The 11,282-nt window shown below is 40.9% G+C and overlaps 1 protein-coding gene across 4 annotated transcripts in view; it reads right to left on the reverse strand.

Moving 5' to 3' along the window:
- SCAF11 (SR-related CTD-associated factor 11) overlaps positions 1 to 11,282 on the reverse strand; it is a 50,688-nt gene that overhangs the window by 39,092 nt on the left and 314 nt on the right. The window contains exon 1 of one of the 4 annotated variants that reach the window (XM_010574077.1): positions 10,609 to 11,081. The exons of the other annotated variants lie outside the window; for them this stretch is intronic. The gene's annotated coding sequence lies outside the window, so the exon portion shown is untranslated. Of the gene's footprint in view, positions 1 to 10,608; positions 11,082 to 11,282 lie in introns of those variants that run through there. 4 annotated transcript variants of the gene reach the window in all.

The raw sequence follows: 11,282 nt of genomic DNA on the forward strand, positions 1-11,282 counted from the left end.
GAAAAAAAAAAAAGACACTACTGGGTAGTTGCAAAAATACATCAAGAACCTTCACAGTTCTTTTTACTTGGAAAAACTTTTAATTTGTCTGAAAAGCCTGAAGGTAGACTTGCTTCAAGTGACAATTCAGTAGTGTTGTTTGCCCTCCAATAAATGAGGGCTAAACTGAGGATCTGGAAGCACTTATCCTGGATTTGCTCCTTTGTGTAGTAAAATCTCATGGCCCAGAACATTAGTGAGAATAGAACCAACAGGCACACTCAAAAGAGGGCTTTTAAAGAGAATCTTTACTCTTTGTATGCTCAAATTGCACCTTGTCTGCATTCTCAAATGGAATGCCACAGAACCAACAAAGATGAAGAGAAAGAAAGAGACCAGTGCTATGCTTTGGGGAATAGAAAGAGAAACCTTCTTCTATAGGTGGTTTAAGCCTATTCATGTAGATCCAGTGTCTTGGAAAGAATCAGTGCTATTCAGGCAAGGAGACACTGCTGATTTAAAGACTCTTTCCAGACCCTCTAAGGATGCAATTACCCAAGAGAGCTAATCTAATCTAAAAGCTTGCTGCCACCAAAAGAAGCAGCTCTGTTTCTCACCACTAGTGATGGTGAGCAGACTCAGCTAAGAGCCACACATGTGCCAAAGAAATTGCAAGCGACAGAATGGGGGAGGGAAGACATAAAATGGGATCACCCCTTTTGGCAGTGGCAAGGTGCTAGAATAGCCAAGACTTTGTTGTCAAACTTCCCCCCTTCAAGGACATAGCAGTACCTAGATTACCTGCCAAGTCCACAAAAACACAGGGTAAAGTCACAGGAGAAAACTGTCAAAGCCAAATGGCTAGAATTATACCATCCTAAACAGTACACTCCCTTCTGCCCACCTGCCCCTACCCTACACAAAAAAAAACCCCAAACCAAAACAAACCACCACAGTGGATATCCTCCTCAGGTCTTCTTTTCCCACAGTCTAGCAGCAACACACTGACAAGCACACGTACATTGCAGATGCTGTGGCTACAGCTACATCCCTGCTAGATTCAACGCTTCCATTTTTGTGGCCCCCTCAACAATGACAAACTGAATAGCAGCTGTGGACACTCAACACTCACACCCAGTCAGCACTCACAGAAGTATACAGGACAACATCACAACTGCCTCCTAAGAAAGGAAGGCACGCACAACTCAATGGAAATGTGCAAATACAGCTTGAGGAACTGCTGCAGTGGATCAGATGCAGCGATCATCATCTAGTAACCTGTCTGACCATCTGAAGAGCCAAGAGTTTCAAGGAAGATTTAGAACCTTACAGTAGACACACACACAAGGTAATCTTCCTGTATAAAGCTTATAATCATAAACTGGCTCAAAACCTCCCACCCAGACCTCTTCATGTTAAGTCAAGGAAGCAGGCAGTGCTCCTCACTGAAGTTTAACAAAAGAGCACCTGCAAGACATCAGGGCAGTAAGAAATGTAATTTTATAAGACCTCACATATTTGAGAATATTCTATAAACTGTGGGGGACACACGGTGTCTTTTACAGAATGTTACATGTTGAAGTGCTGCTACAAATCAGACTGAACTCCAGTGTCTAGCATTTAAAACACTTCAGTTTACTGGGCAGTATAAGAAGGTAGCCAAACAATGTCAGCAGTACCATTTCATGTATCCGTGCCTTGACAAGTCATGCTGATCCACAAGTTTCTCTAGTGTTCTACTATTACTAACAGTAACTGAAGAATACTTTATTCATCACAGGTTATTCAGATGTGTAAGGGTGAATAACCACATTCTAGCTCTACTTAGAAAACTCACTATCCAAAAAGCTTCAGTACAACACAGAACTAAACCAGACAGGCTACCAACTTGAAAAAAAGGGTAACCTATCACAAAACTTGTACTTTGCTGTTAATACCTATAACAACAGCATGGCACCAATTTAATGCTCTTAAGTAAGAATTATTATCAAAGCCAAAAGAACCCAAAACCCAACAGATTTACGCATATGAGAGACTGAAGATAGTCACAAAGTTAGTATCACCAACAGGCATCTATTAAGGAACTTCCCATACCTCTCTGTACTGGGAAATTCACACATGGGACAAGCATCCCTTCACCTCAGAATCCCAGTCATGCAGCTGGCCCCCTGATTTACCAGCCTTCATGTTCCTTTCTTTCCCAAAGTAACCAGTTCTCATTGTTTTTTACCTAGTAACAACGAAAAATAAGGATGTAGGTTACAGAAGAACCATTAGCGCTGGAAAACAAGCGCTTAACAAAACAACAAACTTGAAGATCTTGTGCTAAAATTCAACTGATAATAAAGCTATCAGTCTTCAGCAAAATTCCAAATCCCAGCCCAAGAACCGTCCGAAAGAGTGAGCCATCTTATCAGTCTTAAGTAGTAGATAATTCAAGACAACACAAGGCACCAAGGTTTGTGAAACAGTTATAGCACCCCTCCTCCTCCAAAGATGACACACATGCAAAGGGCGATTTGCTTGTCAGAATCAGGAGCATCCACCCAACTACTGGCACAATCCACATAAAGACTGATACTTCCACAAACCATAAACAGTACAATGTTTGACCTAAACAGTTAAAGCATCAAAAGGATATTAATTCTCTTTGTCAAAAACACACTGAAGAAAGTCTCCCTGTGTACATCGGTTCTCACCATGCTATCATGCAAGGCTGAGCCCCATTTTCTGAGGAAGCTCATGAAGAGGTGAACGAAAGCTGATTACCAGCTTGCACAGCGGTTAGCAGCTTTTAGACGTGACAAATCTGAGTTTGGTACTGAACTACAGTTACCTTACTGGCACTGATGGGTAATTATCTACAGAAGGCAAATTTAATTTCTTTCTGCACTGTCAACCATAAAATGCTTTGTTCCACTAGGATAGGTGGCAGAAGTTTAGGATGTCTCCTGAACTCATTTTAAGGGCTCATACCCAGTAAGCAGCAATGAGAAACTGTACTTCAGCAGATTCCTCCACAAGTCAATCTAAATCAATTATCCCTCCAGCATTTTTAATATCTGCCAGCAGCTGTGAGGTTAACTCATCAGACCACATGATATTACATGACAAAGTATAGCGAAGTGACAGCTCTGTACTATTAGCACGTTCAGGGTGCCCACTGACAATCAAGATGGCCCAGTGCTTTGGCAAATTCAATCTGCAGAGTGAGAACTAGATGAAGCTAAACTTGGTAGTTAACCGGCGGGGAAAGCACACTTTGAGGAGTTAGTTGTCACACTGGGCAGTCTCATTTGATTCAAAGTATATATTCACAGCTGATCAATCTAACCTGTAATTTAAAGCTATGCTTGCATCCCTACTGGCTCTTCAGTGACATTTCTCAAGCTTGTGAGAAAACCCCTTTCCACTCTGCCAGAGGACAAACTAGGTTACTCAGGCCTCTGTCAGCTCTTGACAATACAAAAGCAGTGAGGACAGAGCCACGTAGTTTCCCTACGCGCTGAACTGTGGCAGTTTTGCAGGGTAGCTCCTCAGTAACGCTGCCACTCATAACACTGCTTTCCAAAGATGTTCTGAATTACACAAGACAATCCCAGACCTGATCTTTACAGAAGTGCATGGCTGGGTCCATGACAGCCATAAGAAATAACACTCACTGGAGCCACGGTAAACTCCTCCAGGAAAAAAACACTTCATTTATACAGAAGACAGGATGAATAGAACCTTCTAAAGACGGATACAAGATGATGAAAAGTATATTCACATAAATTAAAAGGCTACCAATTTTGCTTTCCAAACCAGTATTTTCAATAGAAGGCAATATGCACTGTGCTGCTGTTTCACACGTGCATGTGTACGATAAAGCTCTCAACACAAGAAGCACCATACCACAACCACCCCCGCAGGGAGAACATGCATGTATGCCAGGGGCCAAGTCATGCCGTTCCATATACTGCTGATAAAACACTGAAGAACCATCGTGATTAACATAATACAAAGAAATATGAAAGAGAAAACAGTGTACATAACATTCTCCCACAAAATGTACAATTCAGCACTTAAGTGTTTCTTCTAAGTAGTCTGTGACTAAACTGGGTGAAATCGAGACTTACAAATAACAGGAACTAATTAGGGATTAGGTACTATTGTCATGGTACACATGGTTCAAGCAACTAAATCAAATCAGCATAAACTCATGACCTTGCCTTCCGCTGCTGAGGGTCCTCAGTCACATGCATACTTTTGCAGCTGGAAGGGATAACATTACATACCAAAGTCAGCAAAAATGGCTCAGCCATTTCCAAGAACAGTTGAAAAAAAAAAGGTACTTTTTTCTAGCCACTTGGAAGCACTAGTATTTTCATGCTTTCCACCAAAGAGCAGATATTTGGCAGTGGGTCACTGAGATCAAGACCATACTTTCCACACAAGCAACCCTTCCAAATCTAGCCATGCCACAGATCTGGGAAAAAAGTTTGCATTTACTCAAGAAATCTTTGCTAGTCATTGCATTTAATTTTTTTCCCATAAACTGCATCTGTGCTTAGCATAGACTAATAATTGGAAGTTCCTAACCCATTGCTACACTGCACATGCAACATTCCCACAAGATGAATGAGCATACTTCAGCCAGTGCTATGGCAACACAGCAGGACTTGTTGCAATCACTTCTCTGATACTAAAGAAACTAGGAAGACCATCTTTATTTTTCTTAATACCATCCTAAACATGCCCAAATAGCTGGACTTAAACACCAGGGATGCGAGAGCTGAACCGCAAGAGCTTGCAAAGACAGAAGTAGAAAAGCTAAGACCTTTTAACAGTGGAAGGAAAAAATGATAGGCAAAACTGATGGAGTAAGACTGAACTCAGATTAAGCATTACTGCTCAGGGGCAGCAGCAATGGCAAGAAGCACATTTAAGATGCAAAACATTAATGGGGCAACAAAACCAGAGTGGTAGGTGATTAGAAAAGTATGTTGAGCCAAAGAAAAAAGGGCAGAACCCAGCAAAGAAAGAAGTAGCATGCAATTGTCCAATTACAGACTACCATTTCTTCTCTCACCTACATCATGGTAGTGTTATTTCTCAGCTTCTGAATGTTGAACCCCTGCAAACTGAAGGGCATCCCTCTAACAAAACTTATGTAATGTATAGGCTCCCCTATAATTTTATGGGTTTACTTAAACGGAAAAAATGCGCTACAGAAGATTGTGTAGAACCATACACACGCACTTGATAAAAATACACTGAATTTGAGTCCTCTATTAAAAGCATGCTGTTCCTTCATTTTATGCATCATATCAAGAGTTTAGCGATATGACATGTTCTTTTGGTATTAAAAAAATGTGTTTCCATAAAAAGTAATTTCGGCTTACATGTAAAATATACAGACACTGGTACAAAAACAAACAAAAGAAAGAAAATAACATAGCCATGCCTCTCTGAGGCGTACTCTTTTAAAAAAGACACTAGATGAAAGCTATGATGTCAAAAACATGGTCCTCAAACTTCTTTTGACTTTGAGTAACTCTTTCATAAGCTCAGGTCAAATACCCACACTAACCTCTTACAAATCTCAGACAAAAAGAAATGCTGTATTTTTGGAAAATGGAGGAAAAAATAAAGAGTTTGCAAAACATTTATGATAACTGAAATAATTTTAAGTGTAATTGCATTTAGCACAAAATCTCCTACAATATTTGTAGAATAATAATGCATTAGACGTCAGTTTAGAAGTAGTAGATAGATGGGGAGTAAGCAGCTTCAATTACTGTTGATCTTGCTTTCACAGCCCTTAAACAGCGATAACTTTCCAGATAGCTAAAATAAAGCTAGAAAAACACAGCCAGGAATGGAAGACAGGTACATGAGAGAAGGTTTCCTTAACACCAATAGCAACACACAGAAGGTAATAGAAACTATTAACCACAGAAGAGGGAAGAGCCACATCTGAGCTTGAAAATACAACCTGAACTCCATCACCTTTCCTTTCCACTTACGAAGAGAGTCTATAATAGAAAAACATGCTAACCACCATTTTGAGTTACTTTCACCATACAGATGGCATCAAGAAATCACCTATAACAAAACAGTACTTTGCTGTGAATTCTTAAGTAACCAACCTAGTTTTTGTTACAACTGATTATTCTACCTCATTGCAAAGCTTCAAAAGAACTTAAGCTTCCCACATCAACAATACCAGGCGCTCCTTACAATGATGAACTCCACTCTCATTCAAAGTTTCTTGCCAGAGTAACCACCACAAAATAACCGCTGGTACCAACTGACTGATCCAAGAGTTGTGTAAAGTGCCTTTCTTGCTTAGGCTGATAAAACTAGATCTGAAAAATCACAACTGCATAGGTTTAGAGAGAATATACTTTACCTTCATTGTTACAGGTATCTTTATTTGGTAACATCTCTAGAACCAAAACTCCAATGAGCTCAAGGTAGTCCTAACCGACTGCTTTTCTTCACCTGTTTCAGAGGACTTCCAATTGCTTTTGTTACACCTATCCATCTACGGGGGTCACTACTTTTTACATCACAAGTAACAAACTAAGAATGCTTAAAAAAAAACCAAAACAACAAAACTGCGTACCAGAAGTGCTTATGCAGTGGCTGTGTAGAAGGCAGGGAAGAACTTCATTGTCCCTCTTATGTCCAGAATTGCTGAAGTCATTTGCTCTGGATAGTGAGCAGTCCAATTAAGACTGCTCATCTACCTTCAAATTCTACCTTAAAACTCAAGTTTTGAATATCAGACAGCTCAGTTTCAGGTAAGGATCTTCATCTCTTTTGTGACACACCGAGAAAGGTAGAAGTTTTCACTGCTGCAGTTTTGGCCTGTGTTGCTGTCTAAAGGTACGGACATACATGAAGACTTCTATCAGATACTGATCCCGTGGAATTTCACATTCCATATTACTGCTGGCAGTCTAACAAAAGCCAGGTAGTGAGTAGAGAGACAACAAGCGTTAACTCACTTGACGTTTTCAAGCAATTTCATACTAGCCTGGAAAAGTTCCAAACATCATTAAATGCATCACTCAGGTTTACTCACAGATAGTACCTTTGAAGGCAGATCACAGTTAAGCAGTACCTACAGACCTAATAACAGAGGAACAAAGATTGCATTTTAATGGGAGTTCACCAATCCCTAAATAAAAACTGCATTAAGACAGACATTATTATTAGTGTCTATTAGAAAAAGTAATCAGATACTGCAATTTTCCACAGTATTAGGCTTTAGAAAACAGCTTCTGGAAGACGTATTTCTTCTTCTTCCCAATTCTCTCTACATAGTCATTCTTTTTTCATATTCTTTTTTTTTTTTTTAATATTTAAATACACACATGTGAAATAATCTCAGAAAGTTAAGAAGAAATACCACTGACCACAGAACCATAAAATTAAAAAGTTACTTTTTCATGTTCACTGTGATGAAGTATTTTTGAGTTAAAAATTCAAATTTTATGTTCTCATGGAGAAAAAAGAGAGTAATACTACTGTTTCATCAAGACAATTTGTGAGACAGCATTACTTAATAATAAAAAATGAATGAATGAAAATACTCATTTTAGCACAACACACACAAATATAAGGCACAGATACACATATGCCTACAGGTGTGTCTGTGTGTATGTATATATATGTATTTGTTACCTGCATAAATGCATTTTGTATGCAGTTTATTTTAATCTTGCTTACTTATACATAATTAAACGCAGTATTTTGATCATCTTTCTTCAAGTCAGTTAACAATTTCCCCAGCCTAGAAGTGACAACTTATACATTTGGCTAAATTTCATTTGTTTCTCCAACTAAAAGTCTTAGGAAAGCTACCTGATGTGCCATAATAATAAAATATAGGAAAGCTGAATGTTTCTAAAAGTTAGAGGCAACTTCCTTAGCACTTTTTTTTTTTTTAAACTCCTGACAGAGAAAAACTACTTGTTGAATCTGGCATGGCCACTGAAGTACAGTTTATGCACACTCAACCTCTGAGAGCCCTTCAAACGCGGTCACTGTGCCTTTGGTGCTCCACCAGACCCAGATGTAGAGGTAGGTGATGGACAACTGTTCGGGACAGCAGAGCTGCAGCTTTAAGGAACAGAAAGGCAGACACACGTTCACCTTCCAGCAGCTACAGTCCTCCATTTGTTATTTCACAACTGCAGCTAACTTCCTACACAAAGAATCATCTTACTCAAGTGGTTCAAGGTACCAAAACTAAGCAACTTTCAAACCCAAAACAGAGATGTTCACGGCTTTCTGCTTGCAAACTGTGCCCACATCCTCAACTGTTGGGTAAAAAGAGATCAAACACTTGGGGAAGAGGAGATACAACATCACTGTACTCGTATCCTCTCAGATCAAGGTCACTGCCCTTTCAGACCAAGGTGGACTAGCACATACAGGTGAAACAACGCGTGCACACACTGCTGAAAAGCCATGAACCAGCCCTTGATTTGAAGTGCCCTAAAGAATATGCACATTAGAGACCTCTGGTATTTATGACTACAGAAGAAGGGTTAGGGTATAAATCTGTTTAACACCATATCTCTAACTTCCAAACAAAGGCAAAAAAATTGGGCGATGTTGAGATTTATGAAATCTACTCTAATCTTAAATGGTTTAGCAGATTAACTGTAACCATTTCAGAATTCATTCAGACAAATTGATAACAATGGTCAACAGCACTGAATAATCAGTTTAGCTATCAGCAGGAACTGGACCGCATGTTTTTGTTACTATTTACCAGAAGGATGTTTTTTCTCCCTCACCTTACATTGCTGGCAAAGAAAACCCCAACACTGAACAGTGAGTTGACTGACAGATGGCCAGGCTTCAAGAATTTTGGTGTAGAGATGGCAAGTCAGTCCATCAAACTTTTTCCAGCAGTGTTTTTGCCCATTATTATTGTGCATGTTTAAATATAGCATTAATTGAGATAGAATCACCCTTTAATTACTGCATAAAAGTAGTAAACTTTAAATAACTTCTTTGCACAGGTTTTTTTAGTACTCAGGACAGTGGAAAACTGAGAAGATTCTGCAAAGAATCCCTTTAACAGGGGAAGAAAACCTCTGACAACACGTTTGTAACTAGAGCCGAACCATCATGTATCATGAGCAGAACCACCTGTAAGTTTTATAAAACCAGGGGCTAGAAGTCATGCATCAACTATGTCAAACCACAGTCAGTCAAAAGCACAAAGAAACTCTTTATCACCTGGATGTTTCAAAACTGATAGCTGAATAACTGGAAAATAAGATAAACTTACATCTCCTTGTTAAGTCAAACTCAACAACCTTCACATACTGTGTTTAAGCACTTATAAATTCACATTCAAAAAAACTCACCAAATTCCTGGGGAAGCGTTCCCAATCTTAACGGTAATCTGAATACAAGACAAACTAGTGAACCCAGGTTTATCACTATTAGAGAAGGTCTGAAATGGTTCTCTTGCAAACACATTTAGAAGAGAGAGATTTCCACACACACACACACACACCCCCTCCCCGCTCCCCCCCAGCCCCAAGGCCACAAAGCTGTTGTCTGTTCTGCTTATTCACAAGCAGACTTTAAGGCAAGTGGAACATGAAAGAAAATGGATGTATTTCTTATTTGGGCCATTTATCACTTTGGAAACTGACACATCAGCAAATGTAAACTACTGAAAGGAAAGCTCAAAAGATTTAACATTGTGACTAGAGTCTAAATAGCCTCCTCCCCCTCCCCCCCCAACTATTTCTCATCTTATCTGATGAAAGCAGAACAACAAACACCATATTCCTAGAAATTCTAAAGGAAACATTTGAAGAAGTACTTGGGATCATTTCCAAGTCTCTTCCATGTCACCGAAGAGGATGCTATCCATTTTTTTTTATTCTTGTGAATCTCTAAATACAGCTTTTCAGTTAAAAAGAGATATGGATTACCGTGCATAATCAACCAAGTAAGAGCGAATTTTTGTTGCCCTGTCATTTCATTTAAGAAGCCTACTACTTATTTCTGCTAAGATCAAAAGAAAACATGATAAAATTACTAAAGACTTCCCCCATTCTTCTTCTCCCATGTGTAAAAGAGCCTGAATGCCCACATCGTAAAACTCTAAGTTAGACTACACTTCACTTAAAACTACGATTCCCCGCAAGAAAATTAAAAGCCCCCTGATACATTAGTGATATACGAACATAACATGAGACACTAAGTTAGCCAGATCTCCCTTTAAGGTTACTGAAGCCATTAAAAAAGCTGTAAAATTACAATCTTAAAACAGCTGTTCAATAATCATGGGCATTCCAATCCACTATATAATTGCTACTAAGATGTGAGCAGCCTTAACCATCTTGTGACGTTTTAGATAAATGATTCTTCGCCAACAGTACCTAGTTACTGATAGTAAACAAACAGTAACTACCTGGCCTTTCCCTCTGTTATCTGATCCTCCCTAAAAATTTAAAATTAATTAGTAGTCTCAAATAAAAACACTGTGAGAGGAAGGGGACCAGTTTCAGTCCTGCTGAAAGTGTTTTGAAGTGATAAACGTGGAGATAGCCTGTCACAGATGAGTTACATTTGGGGCTCCGGCTAATAATATTCTTTAATACTCACCAAACGGGAAAAAAAAAGAAAAGAATTAGGACACCATGTACTCTAAAACACAAGAAGAACTGGAGAGTCTCTCGCTGGCTCGATAACCGTCTCGCTTCCAGGCTCCAGCGTTACTCTCCGCAACTTCCCCGACGTTCCCGAGTCAGTCGCGATTCCACGACAGCACAAAAGCAGAGCCGGGCTTTGAAGTTGAGCCTCTCCGTGCAACTTCCTCCGCGACTCCGAAGTCTTCCAGGAGTAAGTCCTGCTCGCCGGAGCCGCTCTCCCGGCAAACGCTGCCGCTCCCGGGAAGCGGAGGGACCCTCCTCCTCCTCCTCTTCCTCCTCCTCCCCCCCCGGGACCGGGATCTTTGTTCAGGCCAGCCCCACGGCGGGGAGGTCCCCGCGCCGACCCCGCTCACGGATCACCGGGCAGGGCTTGCTCCTGCTCCTCCCGTTCTGCCTTCACAAAAGCTTTCGGCGCCGAAGGGGGCCGGCGGTCTCCTGCGCACGGCGGATCGCCCCGGCCGCCCCCCTTTGTTTCCCCTCTCGCCCCGGGAGGCGAGACGAGGCGGGCCCCCCCCCCCCCACCCCGCCCCCCGCCGCGGCCTGTCACGGCGGCCGAGCGCCGGCACCGGGCCGGCGAGAGGAGGGCAGCGGGGGGAAACCCCAGGCCGGAGCCGGCGGCAAACGGAG

This window comes from Haliaeetus leucocephalus, unplaced genomic scaffold (assembly GCF_000737465.1).
Source record: "Haliaeetus leucocephalus isolate CR32 unplaced genomic scaffold, Haliaeetus_leucocephalus-4.0 Scaffold406, whole genome shotgun sequence".
Classification (NCBI taxonomy): domain Eukaryota; kingdom Metazoa; phylum Chordata; class Aves; order Accipitriformes; family Accipitridae; genus Haliaeetus; species Haliaeetus leucocephalus.